Source organism: Podarcis melisellensis (genome assembly GCF_964234715.1).
Source record: "Podarcis melisellensis genome assembly, chromosome: 9".
Lineage (NCBI taxonomy): Eukaryota > Metazoa > Chordata > Lepidosauria > Squamata > Lacertidae > Podarcis > Podarcis melisellensis.
In genome coordinates this window covers 48,525,526-48,544,649 of record NC_138541.1, presented here as the reverse complement: position 1 = coordinate 48,544,649, position 19,124 = coordinate 48,525,526, and the positions used below count along the sequence as shown (strand labels likewise).

The window sequence follows — 19,124 nt, the reverse complement described above, 5'->3', positions numbered from 1 at the left end:
AGAGTGACAGTAGGAGGGATAGCCAATGCTGCAGGAGACAGAATTGGAATCTAATATGACCTTAACAGACTGGAGAACTGAGCCCAAACTAACAAAATGAATTTCATTAGGGACAAATGCCAGGTTCTATATTTAGGCAGGAAGAACTAGCTGCATAAATATAAAAGGTATTGGACACCTGACTTGTCATATGAAAAGAATCTAGGGGTCTTAGTAGCTTAGCATAGTGTGATGCAACAGCAAAATATTAAAAATCCCTAATGGTATTCTAGGCTGCATCAACAGAAGTATAATGTTCCAATCAAGGCAAAGTCATAGTACCATAGTACCACCAAGGCATAGTACTGCCTTGGTCAGACCACGCATGGAGTATTGTGTCCAGTTCTGTGTGGTACAATTTAAGAATGATGTTGACAAGCTGGCATGTGTGCAGAGTGCAGAGGAAGGTTATCAAGATGATGAAGGCTCTGGAAAACCAAGCCTTATGAGGAACAGTTGAGGGATCTGGATATATTTAGCCTTGAAAAGAAAAGCCTGAGAGGTGATATGATAAAGGTAAAGGTACCCCTGCCCGTACGGGCCAGTCTTGACAGACTCTGGGGTTGTGCGCCCATCTCACTTAAGAGGCCAGGGGCCAGCGCTGTCCGGAGACACTTCCGGGTCACGTGGCCAGCGTGACATCGCTGCTCTGGCGAGCCAGAGCTGCACACGGAAACGCCGTTTACCTTCCCGCCAGTAAGCGGTCCCTATTTATCTACTTGCACCCGGAGGTGCTTTCGAACTGCTAGGTTGGCAGGCGCTGGGACCAAGCAGCGGGAGCGCACCCCGCCGCAGGGATTCGAACCGCCGACCTTTCGATCGGCAAGTCCTAGGCGCTGAAGCTTTAACCCACAGATAGCCCCCTTCAAATATCTAAAGGGCTGTCACAAAGCAGATGGAGCAAGCTTGTTTTTTTCCTGCTTCAGAGGCTAGGACCTGAACCAATGGATTCAAGTTACAAGAAAATATATTCCAACTAAACAGCAGGAAGAACTTTCTGACACTAAGAGCTGCTTGGCAGTGGAACACACTCCCACAAGAGGTGTTGGACTCTCCTTCCTTGCAGTTATTTTAAGCAGAGGATGGATGGCCATCTGTCATGGATGCCTTAGTTGAGATTACTACATTCAGGGGGTTGGACCAGATGACCATTGGGATCCCTTCCAATGCTATGATTCTCTGATTCCTCATCCTGTAGGCTATATTCTTTATCCTTCTAAAATGTTATATCAAAGCCATAATTTTAATTGCAATACAGATACTTTAAACCAACAAAACACACTTTTATGTTTTCTATTGCAACACATTTCCCTTTATCTATTCTATCTTTTCAGCAGTAGGCTTTACAATGTGTTTCTTTTTTTATCCAGTAACAACAATTGTTTGTATTCACTAAGTATTAGCAAAAAGCTGATTTGTGACTTGTGTGCTTTTCTTTTTCATGCTTCTGTACAGCACGCAAAACTGAAATCTGTAGATTTCTCCTGTCATGAGTTGTGTGAATTCCATAAACATTTGTAACTCACACTTGTCACAGGAGAGACAGAGATACACATATAACTTTTCATATAACATGGAATTTCAAAGCAAAGGCACAAACTGTTAATTCCATTGTCTTGTTTCATTGTTGTAATTTAGAGCAATGAAATTTAGGGAAGCCACAGTGGAGGAGAATTCCTGTGCAACTCTTCATCACCCACTGGTTTTCTAATACACTCTCCACAAGGTATCAGATAACTCTTTATTGTGTAGAAATACTGCTGGAAGGAACCTATCTGCACCCAAGTGAAGAGGGAAAGTGGCTGGCTGGGAAAGAGTTAACATTCTCTCCACAACTCCACCCAATGTTTTTCTATTTCAAATTGTATCATTCTGACCCTGCAGTGGGCCTTCAGGATTTAATTAGTCACATTCATGTGCAGCATGTAAAAAGGTAAAGGGACCCCTGGCCAATGACTCTGGGGTTGCGGCACTCATCTCGCTTTACTGGCCGAGGGATTTGTCTAAACATATATGTTGGAAATTACAATGCATGGCACGCATTCTAAAGTTAATGTGGAGGGGTTGTTAATGTACAAAGTCTTCTTCATGCTAACATGACATTATGTGCAAATAATAATGAGGTTAAGATATGATTTTTAACATTTGTCATAAAGGAGAACAGAAAGCTCCTACACTGTCTTTGAATGATTATCAGTAGCCTATATTATGTCCTCCTAAAATTTTACATCAGAAATGACAGTATAGAAATTAAAAAGCAAGGTTATGTTGTCTCAGATGACTTGAATTATGATACAATTAATATGAAATAGAATAATTTTATTTAGTTCCCCCATTCCAGATCCTGAAAGCAAAACATAATGAGAGGTCACTACTATTTCATTAATTTTTATGCAGAGGTTTCCCTTTACAATCAATAAACACTTAAAATCAATTATGTACCTCCTATCAATAATATTGTAGCAGCACGTATTTCACTGTAAATAATTACAATCTCTTTTTAAAATCATGGTCAATACTACATCTTCCTTTTGCAATTACTGAGCTAATTACAACATTAATATTTCTATTTTGCAAAGAAAATTCAGATCCTTTTAATCTAAAAGCTCATATCAACAATTCACATGAAAATGGAATAGCCAACATTATATTTGTAAGCACATTAGCATTTCCCTACATACTTATAAACAATTCTATTTTGATAAACCAAAGGTGGGGGAGAATGCATTTATTCAATGCATTTTAAATTAAAAGACTGTATAATGAGAACAATATCCCTCCTTCTTTATCAGTTAATACTACTAAAACCGTACCACTAAAGTTCTGGGGAAAAAATCTTTGTAAAAGGAATATGACAAGATAGGCCAAAGAAAGGTAGCTTTTAAAAATTCATTCAAATAATACCACAGCCACATATATGAAATAGTATCTTTTTAGAACAAGTTATAGCAAACAGAAACACTTACTGTTATTTTCTTGTAGCAGAATCTCTATTCACAATGCCAGCTTGAAGTTATTGCCTGTTAAAAAGTCACCAAAACACGAATACATTAATTTAAAATACAATAAACTCTGAATTGCACAGCTAATAAGAATATTTTCATCCCATAAATAAGAAATATAACAACCATAATATCCCCATTTTAGTTTCATTCCATGAATTAAGAACAACAAAAGCAGGGCCAACTGAAAATTATGTCTTAATACCAAGAGCGTCTTAGCAAGAGCTAAGAAATGCCACTTAGGGAATTCGGACAAATTCAGCTTAACATACAAACTCAAAAATGGAGAATATACACTTAACCCTCTCTACAATTTGAATTCAAAGCCATAAAAGTTCAATGTCATCTACAATAAGAAGCAGCCCAGTGTGTCTCTTCATTGTGAATGGCTCAGATGGCCTTCCAGTGTAAAAAATAAAGCAGTTACAAAATGAAACTAGCACAACAAAAATCAGAATCCCAAGGTTCAATAAAACCTGTACTAAGTATCAGTGCCCAGGAATGTCTTGTGAAGGGTGTGTGTGTGTCATTCTACAATGTAGAAGCCATCATTCATCAATGCGGAAGACTCTTCTTCAAGGGATCTTGGCTAGAGATATTGCCAACTAAACACAATATGACTAGAAGTGTCTTTTAGAATAGTCTAAGTCAGTGGTGGCCAAACTTGGCCCTCCAGCTGTTTGGAGACTACAGTTCCCATCATCCCTGACCACTGGTCCTGTTAGCTAGGGATGATGGGATTTGTAGTCCAAAAACAGCTGGAGGGCCAAGTTTGGCCATCACTGGTCTAAATTAACAACAATGCCTGAAACAGGGGGCTGGTGCAAATCACTCAGCATGAACACAATATCTGCAAAGCATTCCATTAAGCATCCTAGCAGCTGCAATTTGCACTAGCTGCATATAGAGCATGTTGCAATAATTTAATTTAGAAGTTAAAAATGAGTGGGTCACTATGCCCAAGCTGCCTCCATCCAGGACTGGGCATATCTGGCACACCAGCTGAAGGCAATGAAACGTCCTCCTAGATACCAAGGCCATCTGAATCTCCAGTGGCAAAGAGGGATCAAAATGCACTCTCAAGCTATGAACCTGCTATTTCAAGAGGAATGTAGTTCCTGCCAGAAAAGTAAGGCAACATTTTCCCCAAACTTGAAAATCAGTCCCTTATAGGGCAACTGATTAGTAGGACTAAGCTTCTGTCTTACTGGGACTAAGTTTATTGGCCATCATGGCCAATGCGACTTGGCTAGTACTAATCAGTCACAATGGGCAAGGTTAATTGTACACATATGGTAGGCTGGATGTAGGAAGCACCAGGTCCACATTCCCGGGTTACAATAGCTGTGGCCATTCTAACTACCCCATTCACATTGTCACAGAAACAAGCTGCCCTGCAAAAGAACTGTTGGACTGCTACTCAAGGATGTGATGGAGCCAGCTCTCCTTTCACTGCCACACAATATACTGTAAATGATTTTTCACTCTACAAATGCCTAGTTGTCTTCACCACTAATTTTAGGACAGTTGTGCTTTATCCATCATCCTGCCTGTTTCAGTCACCAAAATTCCTCAGAATACCAAACAACCACTTTGGTGCCAGAGGGGTTGCTCAGGATCGATTGTGTTGATGGCATGACACATCTCACCATCCACAAGTTTCCCCATTCTTTCTCTCCCCTTCTGCAACAAATCAGGAAAAATCAATTCCCTGTAGAGGTCAAACTCCTTCTCAAACCCTTGCTGTGAAAGAGATTGTCTTGACTCAGTTTAATCCTTGCCTTTGCTCCCAAAACTCTCTTTGTTTCCACAAGATGTTTCTCCCCTGCTTTTTCCACATTTCCAACCAGCATTTGCATATCCAGCCACCCATAGTTTCTCCCTGATGGATAAACTATGGCATAAGGAGTGCCCAGGACATTCGTCTGCGCTACCATGATGATAACAATTTGATATGAGAATATCACTGTGACATCACTATGGGTCTGGACCCCATGCTGGTAAAAGGCAGCTCAAGGCAAGCTTGGGAGGCAAATATATTAAGGGAAGTTTAAGAATAAGGGATTTCCCTTAAACCGTAACATGTAGTTACAGGGAAATGAAACATAGCCAGCCAGTACATTCCCAACCTTTTATTTAGTAGCAATAACTGTTTTTGCATAACTACCACCACAATATAATTGTAGAGTTCTGGATCTCCCAAAAATAACATAAACTATAGAGAAGAACTATTCATGGACATTTAGCTGCTTCCAACTGCACAATAGGACTTCCTCCCCAGGTGCCTATGCACCCTGTCCCCAGTTTGACTCTAGATGGTTGGGGGATCCCCAGAACTGATTTGGGCAGGTTTGGGGGGGAATATGAGTAGCAATTTAGGTTGGCTCTTTTGTACAATGTGGATGCAAATGTTGCTCCTCTTGACAGAACTTATATTAATTAAAGTTATTCATTAAGAAAAGCAGCAGGCAGAAATGTAATTAAAATGGCAAAGTACAATATGCTTTTATGCACTGGTTGGCTTGGACGGCTGTGTGAAGAATTCCAGTTTTGTCGTTAAACACCTTGGTCAAAAATAATGCAATTTCTTTTCCTTATTCACAGCAGCACTGGCTCCAACATGTGTAAACCAGCTCCTTTATTGCCGTGTGATGTGATGTCTTATATACTGAACAAGTCTGTTTATTTTTCTCATATGAGAAACAGCTGAGAAATTTTTACTTATTACCTGCCCCTTTTTTTATTTCGCTCTATCTGGAGAGCAAATGTTCAGCTGTAAGAAAGGTCTTCACGTTACTGGCATCAGCCTACTCTCCTCCACCCCATAAGGAATCCCTCCCACTCTGACACAAGCACACAAGAGGCTTGTTGTTAAGGGTTAATTTCATGCTAAAACTCCTTCTGTGATAGGCCCATGCTCAACCAATGCTAAGCAAGGATTCGGAATCTTCCCTAGCGCAGAGGATTCTTTAAAAAGATGTCCTCCAGTATTTGGGGGTTCCATTAAAAATAAAACAAATAATCTTAGCTGAGTTATATCAGGTGGTGGCATGTTATTGAAATACATTTACATGGAGGTTAGGAGGACAGCAGCACTGCACTCAGGACATCAGGATCTCCATGCCCTTTCCCCATATTGTACTAAGCTGACTTTAGGACATGCATACATGTTCTAAATATCGTTTGCTTAAGACCATCCAACAAAAACAAAGATAGTTCTGGTCAAATGGTTTGCATGTTTTTCCATCAGCCCATCTGACTCCCCTGTGGCTATGTGAATGAGAATGAATGAGAAGCGGTGATACAATGAAAACTTATAATTACATGATTTGCAATACAGATTTTCCTATCTTACAATGCTTAGATGCGGCCTGAATCAAATGTTACTTTTCTCAAAAGTTAGCCAACAGAAAATGGAAAACAAGATTCTGCATATGCATAGGTAATACTTTTTCATTTTAACTGATGTTTAGTTCAAGGCTTGCCATTAACTTGTACTCATACAAAGTACCGTATATGTCCTCGAGAGTTTTTCAAAGCTTCAGAGACTGACTTTTATGCAGAAAAGATACTGTGTAGCCCCTAAATTTGTTCAACAGCTTTTAAAATCCACAACCACCCACTATGAGCAATGTAAAGATACAATCACATCAACATTCTTAATAATATTATTAAACAATTTATTTGAAATGTTTTGCCGTATTTTTTACCAATCTCCAATCAAAGGGACCTAGTCAATGACTAATAATGCATTCTGGCCATGGAGATAACGTCAATGTTTCATGATATTTATACACCAGATATGCAAGTCATATTTTGAGTGTGTAGGTGGAAACTAAAAAAAACAAAACCCAAACATTTACAATTGACAAAAATAATCTAGAAACTAATAGATCTTCTAAACAGCCTTCAGCTCACAGTAGTCCATCAACACAAAGCCTGTCAAAGAGTTTATTGAAACCTAAAGATTACATTTTCCAGAAATCACTACTTTAGATTGTACTCAATACAGGACAATGAATTATGAAATCACAAAGTGACAGATTAAATATCCAGCTTTAGGACACGCTGTCTGATCCAGTCAAATGAAATACATTCTTACTTCTGTTTTGCTGATACCAAAGACATATGGATGGTATTTCTATTCACACAAATTATAGCTATGGTGACACTGCAGTGTATGTGGATATAAGTGTCTCTTTTCACATTTCTTTGACTTGTAAATTTCTGTTATCTATGATAGTTCCATTTTTTTTCTTTTTACCAAGTCAGGCTTGATTGGAAAATGAAGGTATATTGATTCAGAATGGGGAAGGCTACTCTGTAAGCTTATAGGAGGAAAAGATAATTACAGGTAGACAGACAGCTAGATAGATACAAACATATAGATACACACACCATTGTACCCTCCTGAATGGCATCTAGTGTGCTGATGACCCTTAAAATTAAGAGAGCACTGCACTCGGCACAATTCATGTTATGCCTATCCTCTAACATTTGGTGCATGTATGTTGTGCAGTTTTACTTCACACTGCTTATCATACACCCACTAATCATAGTTACTACTAATGTGTAACTAATGCACATTTTCCTTATCCCATATGCCCACATGCACTGGATTTTCTAGGCAAATATGAACATTCAGTTTTAATGCCTATGGCAACATTAGCAACTATGTTTGATCAAGAGCAAAAAGCTTGGAATGCCTGAGCCCTGGCCTAGAAATGGTGCCTATACATTTAAATGCCATGAGGCACTTAAAGAGGGTAGAACTGTTACACATTATCTTTATTGATAGTAATAACCCTTATTGTGGTCCTTCTCTTTTTTCCCAACCCTACCAGACTCAGTTACTCAATAATCTCTTGCTCCTGATCAGTACAGTGCAGTGGTACCTCGGGTTAAAGACGCTTCAGGTTACAGACGCTTCAGGTAACAGACTCTGCTAACCCAGAAATAGTACCTAGGGTTAAGAACTTTGCTTCAGGATGAGAACAGAAATCGTGTGGTGGCAATGGAAGGCCCCATTAGATAAAGTGGTACCTCAGGTTAAGAACAGTTTCAGGTTAAGAACGGACCTCCAGAATGAATTAAGTTCTTAACCCGAGGTACCACTGTATATGAAGCTGGTGCAGAATCAGGCTACCAGGCTGTGGGGCAACTAAATTGGGTCATGTGACACTGATCCTTAAAGAACCAAATCTGGCTGCCTGTGAACTGATGCCCCAACCGAAGATTTTGGTACTGATATACAAAGCTCTAAATTGCACAGGACGCACATTAAACAACCATGAACACTCCTGTACTCTGAAATCAGCAGTGGTACCTTGGTTTAAGAACAGCTGTTTACGAACTATTCAGTTACAAATTCTGCAAAACCGGAAGTAGCGTCCCAGTTTGTGAACTTTACCTCGGTCTAAGAACGGAAGCCAAACAGTGGAAGGGCACCGGCAGCAGGAGGCCTCATCGGGGAAAGCGCATCTCGGTTTAAGAAAGGTTTCAGTTTCAGAACCGACTTCCAGAAGAGATTAAGTTTGTAAACTGAGGTACCACTGTACTCATTGGGCATGACCCACAGTAAAGCGTGCAAATGGTTGTTTATGTTGTGCATTGGCCTGGGCTCCTTCAGGATGAAGAGTCATATTTATAACAAACAAACAAATTGGATGTCATCACAAGCTCAAAACCAAAACTAAGTACTGTACAGATGCAGCTTCATTTACTGACATCCATCCCTTGGCCTCTTCTCATGTTTTGCTTCCAGAGCTGCTAACTAAAGTTGCCTGCCACAATCGGAAACATGAGTTTCAGAATCTTGTGATGCAAGAATTAGAGAAGAGCATGAGATTCCCAGACACTTTCTCACTAAATCTTATCCATGGAAGAACTATCAGTTTTGCTATCCCTTACTCTGGACAAGACAGTATAGAAGTGATGCTCACTACTGATCGTGTTAAAAATAAGACATTACAGTTTGGCTAGGTAAAGATGCACTGATTCACATTATAACTCAATTATAGGAGAGAGATTTATAATATTATTTTTACACATATCACCAGGGAATTGTCACTGGCAACATGTAATGAAGGACCGTGTCATGTTGTAACCAAAAACCAGGGCCCTCAGGGTGTACTGTTATTGCTTTAATAGATAGCTAATGGCTCAGTAGCATTGCTTTTTTGGCACCTGCCCCATAAAGTTCCACTCAATATATTATTCATTTCAAAGAAGTTCAGGCCTGTACCTACAGTAATCAGTTGTAGTTCTTTCAGAAAAGCAAGGGAGCACGTATAAATTCTGGCCAGACACTTTATTGCTTGATCATGCCCAATGCTGATTGATGGGGAAAATGCATTATTGAGCTTCTAATAATAGCGCCTCAATGTAAGGTAGTTTTTTAAAAAAACACATTGATGCTTATCTTAGATTGGGTTTTTCTCTCCTACTGGAACAACCCATACCTAATATAAAACTTTCTTGAAATGCTCAGGAGAATTTTTTTCAGGGGACACACAGGGCAGGAGAGAAGAAATCCGTTTTGCTGAGCAGGCTTCTGCTCATGCAAAGGGTGGGTCAAAGCCATGGAAACTACCACTAGATTTTGTTTATATAATATGGTTGGCAAATGGTAACAGCTGGGCCAGATTGCTGAATCTTAGGTCTGTTAGGGTATATATAGGCAGTGCTATTTTTCTAGAAAAAGAGGTGCCAGAGCTCATTGTGAATGCCTCCCTTGTTCTCTTATAATAGCAATGGTTCTAGTGAGTTCTGGCTGAAAAAAGCAGCGTATATATGCTAATTCTTGGTTCACATTTAATTCGCAACACACTTCCCTTTACCTCCAAGACCACCAGTTTCTGAGCTTATCACTGTGAAAGTGACTCTCCTAAACTGTCTGATATTAGAATTCAAAACCACACATGAGCAAAATCTCTCTATGCAACTTCCCAATACAAGAAAGGGATCTATGTGCAGAAGCAGTTTATTTCCACTCAAATAGCCGATATGGAAACACACGTGAGGATCTGGGTGCATATGCACCTGGTGATGCATATCTTGGCGTTACTGAACTTTATGTAGCTGCCAATAGGAATGCACATTTACCACCCAATTGTTATATGAGAGTTGGGTCAGGGCCTGTTTTTTCATGGACATTTGAAATGAAGTTTACACTGAGCAATTGCTGGTAGAAGCAAAAAAACTTGGATCATAAAATGATGCCATAGTCTTAATTCTTGCTGTGTTTACACATGGAAAGAGAGAGAGATTCACAAGCAAACCTCTCCCAATGTGAGACACTAACAGTTTTAGCAAGTATCACATCCAGTAGCTTCTTTATGTTGCTGTAAAATGCTCAATCTTTCCCCCACTTATAGATCTGGCAGCCAGTAATGAAGAAGGAAGGTCAGATCTACAGCAATTCCATTTCTGCTGATCTTTAGTACTTTCAAGGTGACAAATTCACTTCCTATTACTGAACCTGTAGAAAGTGGTGTGCATGGTATAGTTTTTTTTAAACCCTAAAGCTTGAATGAATGAATGAATGAATCTTTATTTGTGTCAGCCATCGGCCATAGCAATAAAACAACAATATGATATACAAAGAATAGCAATAAAAAGTCAATTATATAAAAAACATTTTAGGGTTTTGAATCAATAGTCCTGATGCTTTATGGAACCTCACAAACATAGATGCTTCTTTGTGGGGTGGTGGCGTAATTTTTTTTGGGGGGGGAGGGTAGGGAATAAACAAACAATAAAACCTGCCCAGAGGTATGGAAGTCTATATGATTAATGTAGCATAATTTGGGAAAGAATAGACTAATCCAAATATTATTTGCAACTGCTGTAATATATATCTTACTTTAAACTGAATCTGTGGAAAGTATATTTGACTTCAGTTACCTTACATTAAAATATTTACTCAGTAATCGCTACTATCACACTTTTGTAAAGGCATGGTGTTGCCTTAAAAAGGGGTGGGAACCTTTTTGGCCCAATAAACACAGAGTAACTGTAGTAACACAGAAGCCTGGTTAAGCGGCGGTGGTGGCGGCGGCGGCGGCGGCGGGGGGGGGGGAGTAACGCAAAGGAAACTACAGTTTTCATTTTTTAATAAACTACAATTCCAAATGAGGAAATTCCTCTTTTACTTTAGAATGATAACTTCCAGTTAAATCTATTTGGGTTTGATTCTGGTTTGTCTTAACTAAGTTTGATAAGTACAAACAATAGTTTCCAGGTTCGTACAAAATGGATATACAGTCATACCTCGGCATAAATACGCTTCAGGTTGCGTGCTTTCGGGTGGCAATCCACGGCGTGTTACTTCCGGGTTTCACTGCTTGCGCATGCACAGACGGTCAAAATGACGTCACACGCATGCGCAGAAGCGGTGAAACGCAGCCCGCGCATGCACAGGTGCATCTTACGTTCTGTTCGGGATATGAATGGGGCTCCAGAACGAATCTTGTTCGCATCCTGAGGTACCACTGTAATGGGGGACCAAGCTTTGTGAAAGAGCATGTTTTGACTCCTTTACTTGTGTGTGCAAGGGGAGGGAGATGACATAGTCTGAAGTTTTCTGCACTTCATTCCTGGTGCAGAATCATGGTGATCACTTGCACTGGACAAAATGAATAGAAAAACGAGGAATGGCATTTTAAAAACATAGAACAAAACATTGGAACAATGTTGTTACTTAAAGGTGTTTCATGGAGAAAAGCAAATTTGCTCCCTACCAGTCTTTTAGCTTCTCAGGAAATGAATCAATTTTTCTAGCGCTCATAAAACTGGTATATGGCAAAAAAGAAGGTGCTATCTTGACTACTGCAGGAAATGTTGAGGCAATTACTGTAATGACTCATCGTAAAGATTACCCTTTTATGAAGTGTCTGGCTGCATATTGTCTGGCAAGACTCTTTTGTTGTTAAAAATAGCACCAGATCTGCCTTGTCCATCTTAAATGTTCTGATCTTGCATACTATAAAGTAGCTTCTATCTTATTTGACAACTAAAAAACTACACTGCAGCATAAAATCCAGTAGATCAGAAGTCTTGTGCTCAAAGCTCCTTTAGGCGAGTGTTGAAAACCACAGATAGTATCCCTAAGGTTTCTGGAATGAAGCATGGTAGAAATTGCTTCATGTTGCTTAATTCAGAAACATTAACATAGCACAAGCAATGGACTCTAATAATTACAGCAAACACATACCTGTACTTTATACCGTATACAAATTGCTATCCTGTAAAATGCATAATTACACTGTTGCAAAGCAATTCATCAAAGAAACTTAACTATCTTGTTATACACTTGAGAGCATTTCAAAATTCATTCCACAATAGCCGCTTACCTGGAGCTCCGGGGAAGCAGCGATTTTCTGCCTGACGCAGCTAAGGCTTAGATGTTGCGCCCATCCATTGGGGGATAGCAAAGCCAACCCCTTCTGGCTGAGAGGTTTTGGTGCAAAAGGTCCTTTCAAATGGGCTACTCAGTGGGATGGCTGGGCTTGTGACAGTAGCCTGGTTTCAACCAGGTGCACATACTTATTACAAATTCAAGCTGTGACCCAGCTCTTCTGCTCAATTCACCATTAGATTCTCTACCCACACCTTGTTTGTGTGGTTAGTGTGAGGACCTTGAGATGGAATACACTGTCATTGTTTTGGGGGCCAGGGAGAATTCCCCCCAGCAAATAATATGGCCTGTCTGAACGTTTTCTTTGCTTACCTCATAGCAAAAATCACAACTTTGGTGGATAAGACATTGGGTTGGATCATTAGCTTATCAGGTACCCTCCTAAAGTGTTAACGAACACCAAGGAGGCTAAGGAAATGCTGAATGTAGTACAGGTCTAACAGAAGAAATAAAAGGATTAAATCAAGAAAAGGGATGTTTCAATATAAAGAATAAAACCCTTAGCAATTAGGTATATTAGATTGTGAACAAGTCTTCCCAACAGAGGGCTAGCCTCCTTGCTGAGTCATCTGAAACTATTTCAATGTCTAGATCAATGTCTAGAAAGCACACAGTTGAAAATGAAGCTATATTACATGGACGTTTATAATAACCTGCAAGTCAATTTTTCTTTTCCATTTTCTAATGTGCTTTGAAAATATGCCTACTAGTCCTGAAGACATTTTTCACAGTGTATTATTGAATGCTTAACAATTGTTATGAAAACAAAATGAGATATGACGATAATAAATAGAATTTCTGGGGCTACTGTGCTACGTGAAAGGCATTTGCAATACAAGAACATTTTATTTGCACATGAAGTTTCCTTTCACTATATAAACCAGTTAAGCACCTATGCTCAATCCTTTTGGCCAATTAGGACTTGAATGTGTAAAAGTCTTTGAGGATCTAGACAGACCCATTAATGAGCTGAATATGCAATAAATAATATTTACATACCAAGTTGTGAATAAATTAATGACTTTCTAATGAAAATTTGTGGAGGTGTTGGAGGTCTTTAAATAAAGTGGTTTTCAGTTTTGAACACACACACAAATATATATGCACACATACAGACACACCACATGAACAACTATATTTGGCTTTAATTAAAATCTTATCAGATTAGGAGCTTATCATCATACAAAGCCTTTGCCCATGTCCATGTCCACACAACTTCATGTGTCTACAGAGCTAGAGAAAGTGATGGTTTTTTTTTTTTTTAGTAATTCAAGTAACACACAAAGAAAGCATTTCATTATTAGTTAAAATACACACACACACACACACACACACACACACACACACACACACACAAATCCTGAAAGTATTTCTGAAATAAAATACTACATACATACATACATACATACATACATACATTCAATCAATCAATCAATCAATCAAATAAATCAGTTGATTCTGGTAAATTATTTGTAATTTAAATAGCCACCTGTAGCTTTACATAGCATAAGTTGTGTTTAATAATAGTAGTAGTAGTAATAATAATAATAATAATAATAATAATAATATATTTATATGCCACACATCTGACTGGGTTTCCCCAGCCACTCTGGGTGGCTTCCAACAAATTAAAACAAATTTTAAGGACCAAGACTGTAATGAAGAATTTTCTATCTTTATCAGGAGACAGACCATATGCAGTGATCATTCATTGAATGCATGTATGTGCACAGAAGGCTGAACTAACCAGCTGCCCCTGTATAGTTACCCTAGTATGTTAGACAAGTGACATTTGAGTTGTTTGGAGACCTTGATTTTTATGCACAATTACTTAGGAGGAAATCTCACAGGATTTTTGAGTAAACATGCAAGGAACCAGTCTGTAAACTCTTCTGTGATTCTGCTATAATGCCTAAATTAATAATATTTTAGATATGAAATGGAAAGTTCATTTAACCTAAGCTTTTCATTTTGATATCAATTATTTGTTTCACAGTACTGCTTATTTCTCCAGAGGCAAGTATCATACGATTACTTAGTATCAATTATCAGAGGTTGCCTTTTGATGTCTAACTGACCACAAAAAATATATCCAAGTTTATTAATAGTTTAAAAACAAACAAAAACTTCTTATATTCAAAATACCAGAGAATGTACACACATTACAAAACTTTAGTGATCAAAATCAGCTTAAGGAAGTGTGAGGGGAAAGATATTTACTTGTCTGTTTTTGTTAATTGTTGCTATCATGTATTCTAAAAATCAAACTGTATGAATTAAGTCAAGCCAACAGTAGGTTGTAAACCCAAGGTGGCTAAGGTGCCCATGTTTCCCTAACTCCCATTAATATCTTCTGCACCTTCCGGCATTTTTATGCTCTTGCAATCCCTCCAGCTGTGCTATTCTGCATCTTGGAGTGCTGTTTGTGGTCAGCTGAGAGGGAAGTGAAATGTGACAATACCAGGCATGTGCCCATACAGTATGTCTGCATCAAGGCATGGTCAAGGGGATTTGGAGTCTCTGGCAGAGGCTGTTTTCGCCACTTAGGAACCACATAGCCCACCCTCAGTTTCTCCAGCGCAGGACTGCCAGAAGCATGTGGAAGGCATGGGGTGGGAGTGGGGAATCCTGGCACATGTACTATGCTTTCTTCTGTTTCTTTATGCCGGATGGGATGGGAATATTAGACATTTTTATATCTGCTGATCTAAATTACAGACTTAAGGTGAATCCATGAGACCTTGTGTTTTATACAGTGACAACCTGGTCTTTTGAAATGCCCACCATTTATTTGGCTATCACAAATTGCTCTGTTTCTTGACTCACATATCATTCCTGACAACATGAAAAGAAATCTGAGTATGCGTTTCATATGGCAATTTGCCTTGTTGCCAACCTGCCATTCATTAGCCCTTGTGTTCCTGTTGCTGCGCCCCCACAGATTCTGACAGCAGGAACAAGCCCTACTTGCTAGATACTGAGAATGCTGCAACCCTCCCTCTTTCCTCCACCTCCTTCTCCAATAGCCCAATTTGTCACTATAGCAATAATATAATGAAGCCAGCTTTCAGGCAAGGCCATACCCTGCAGTTCCCAGTGTTGTAAAATTCCATTTGAACTCCACAGGAGTTTTGTCTTACTAAGCACACCAGGATTAGTCCCTGATTTATAAAGCACTGGATGCCACATCTTCTAGGCACTGTTTCTTAAAAATTAATAGCAGATTATATAAAACTATCCACAATGAATAATGTTAAAGAGACGTACTGCTAACACCAGTGATATATTAGTAACCCTGGGGTGGGAGGCAGCAGGAACATTTGAATTTTTTCTCTCTTCCTTTTGTGATTAACCTCAGTAGAGAATTTTCTTTCCGTGCCCGTGCCCCCCCCCCACATTACTATTTCATAGACACTTCCTAAGTTAACAAGACAGCTGCTACACTGAGATCTCCGTAGGTTTGTTCTTAAAAGCACAGTAAAACCTAATTTAATCACAGCTTCAAAATATCATACAATAAAACTAATTTAATTACACTTACCAATGGCCAGTAGCCTCATTAAAATGTTAATGAGGCATCTAATTATTAAATTGCTTAATGATTGCTAATAGGACTAAATGACAAAATAAAACTTAACTACAAATTAAAAATGCCCTGAGCAGTAGTCGGATCTTACTGCTTTCCCCCAGCCCTTGCTATTAAGGAAACAAGGTAAAATAAAGCCACAGAGACCACAAAAGCTGGAAAGAAAACAGAGAACCAAACATCTATTGCTGTAATCCTAGGCACAAATAAAATTAATAAAACCCGTCAGTTCTATGGGTATATGTTTATGTATCTAGGATTTCCATCACTTGCATGCTGCCCCATAACACAACATTCTATGGGTGTTGTACAATTTATTAAGAAATTAAGTATAAAATAAAGCATAAAAACACAACACCAAAACTGAAAAATACCACAAAAGCAGATTAAAAGTGCATTGTAGCTAGATGTAGGGTCACCTCCTGACAGAATCTTTCCCACATGCAACAGGGGAGAGGCACATGTGAAAACCTGCTTCCAGTCATAGATCCCACATATTACCCTGAAATATCGGATAAATAAAAGTGGTGCAGAGCAATGGCTAATCTTTGTGGTTTTACAGTGGTACCTCAGGTTAAGAACTTAATTCATTCCATGTTGGAAATGTCAGGAGAAAGAAGGAACATTTTATCACATGTGGTGGGAATGTAAGAAAGTGAAATGCTTTTGGGAAATGATTTATAATGAGATGAAAAAAATGTTGAGATATACTTTTGTTAAGAAACCAGAAGCATTGTTACTAGGTATATTAGGGAATGATGTTGAAAAGAAAGATGTGAAGTTATTTAGATATGCAGTAGCAGCAGCCAGAATTTTGTTGGCCCAAAAATGGAAACAGGAAGAAATGCCAACGAGGGAAGAATGGAGAATGAAACTGATGGAATATGCAGAAATGGACAAATTAAGGGGAAAAATTCGAAACCAACGCGATCAGAGATTCACCGAGGACTGGAATAAATTTACAGAGTATATGAAAACTGTGTGTGATCAGGAAATAACGCTTGTTGGATTCCAAGAAGCTCTGTGAAAAAATAGTATGGAATGTCGCTTAAAAGAGAAGATAAAATAAGGATTGTTAAAGTGCAACATAAATTTAGGAAATGTGAGAAGTGATAAATATGAAAATTGTCAGATAGGCTGATGGAAGTCTAAAAGAATGTATAAGTTAAATTGGATGTTTAATTATAAATGGAATGGTTATTGGAAATTTGAATAAAAATTAATTTTTTTAAAAAAAGAACTTAATTCATTCCGGAGGTCTGTTCTTAACCTGAAACTGTTCTTAACCTGAAGCACCACTTTAGCTATGGGGCCTCCTGCTGCTGCCACGCCGCCAGAGCACGATTTCTGTTCTCATCCAGAAGCAAAGTTCTTAACCTGAAATACTATTTCTGGGTTAGCGGAGTCTGTAACCTGAAGTGTATGCAACCTGAGTTACCACTGTATATCCTTCAAACACAGTTAAACCCAGCTAGATGGGCAGGGTATAAATAATACAATAATGATGATGATGATGATGAATTCTGCTTACAGGAATCACTGGCATGAAGCAATGGGCAACATCCATGGCTCAGTGGCAGAACATCTGCTATGTGTGCAGAAGGTTTCAGGTTGAATTCCTGCCATCTTCAGGCTAGCTGGGAAAACCACTCCTATCTGAAACCCTGGAAAGCTAGGCTAGGTATGTCCAACAGGTCAATTGTGATCTACTGGTCGATCGCTGGGTGTCTGTGGTCAAGCACAGCCAATTGCAAGATTCTGCCCCCCCCCCCCAAGAAAGCTCAACAACTTTGGTCAATCCAATTGGTAGATCACTGCCAGTTTTTTTATAGTAGGAGTAGATTGCAGTCTCTTGGGAGTTGGCCACCCCTGACCCAGGGGTCAGCAAAATTTTTCAGCAGGGGGCTGGTCCACTGTCCCTCAGACCTTGTGGGGGGGGGGCTGAACTATATTTTTTGGGGGAAATGAATGAATTCCTATGCCCCACAAATAACCCAGAGATGCATTTTAAATAAAAGGACACATTCTACTTATGTAAAAACACGCTGATTCCTGGACCATCCAAGGGCCAGATTTAGAAGGCGATTGGGCCAGATCCAGCCCCCAGGCCTTAGTTTGCCTACCCATGGTGTAGACAACACAAAGGTAAATAGATCAATGCTCTGACTCAATATAAGGAAGCGTTCGGTGTTCTTATGTAACACAGTACAAGTGACCCTTTACATTAACTAGCAAATGTAACTCAAAGAGTTGAGCAACATAGTACAAAGGTGAAGACAGGGATTATAATGCATGATGAAAATGGTTTGCGCAGAGATTTCCTTCCTTCAGAACAAATGCTTTGGAATTCAGCAAGTATGTGCTCAAATTCTCAGTATACCTTTATCACACTTAGGAGTTGCTCTATGATACCAGTTATGAAGACTGGCCAGTATAAGCAGCTTTAAGTTGGAATGGTAAAAGTGAAGCATAGATCAATGAGAATAGAATGTCAGCATGCATCTTCTCACTGGAAGGGAAGGGAAGTTAAAGCAAAGAGTACAAAGGATGTCTTGTCAATTAAAACCTGCTTCGGTATGAAGATAACTGCTCGCAGACACCAAGAGATTATGGATAGGGGTGCTGGATCAGAGTTTACAGAATATGGGATGCTGCAGAGATCTGATAATATTACTTCTTTTGTTTTTCTGTTACTAAAATGCCTTATTGCACCATATTTTCTTTGAAGCATATTGAAACACTGAGTGAGATGCCATTACATTAAAAAAAGAGAAAATTATTTTTTTCACTTTTGGACTGCATAACAGAAGGAACAAGTTCAAAATTCTGATATTCTACCTACGATAAGACTTCATGAAATATTAAGTACCAGCAGGTGTAGTTTTTGCTACTATGAATAATATGGTTCTTCAATCGTGAGAAATCCACGAACAACAAGAAATTAGTTGATAGGCACTAAATGAAATCTGGTCTTTGAACAATACTAAAAGAGGCAATGGGGGGGGGGCATTTCAACTTGTATTTGATTCTTTGACAGAAACATTTTGAGAATGGCTCCAGATACCAACAAAGAACCACA

The 19,124-nt window shown here is 39.0% G+C and overlaps 1 protein-coding gene across 2 annotated transcripts in view; it reads right to left on the bottom strand.

Annotated features, from left to right (window-relative positions):
- Positions 1 to 19,124, bottom strand: part of TENM3 (teneurin transmembrane protein 3) — a 1,264,289-nt gene that overhangs the window by 1,033,312 nt on the left and 211,853 nt on the right. For both annotated transcript variants that reach the window (XM_081925878.1, XM_081925873.1), the window contains exon 2: positions 3,006 to 3,059. The gene's annotated coding sequence lies outside the window, so the exon portion shown is untranslated. The remainder of the gene's footprint in view (positions 1 to 3,005; positions 3,060 to 19,124) is intronic.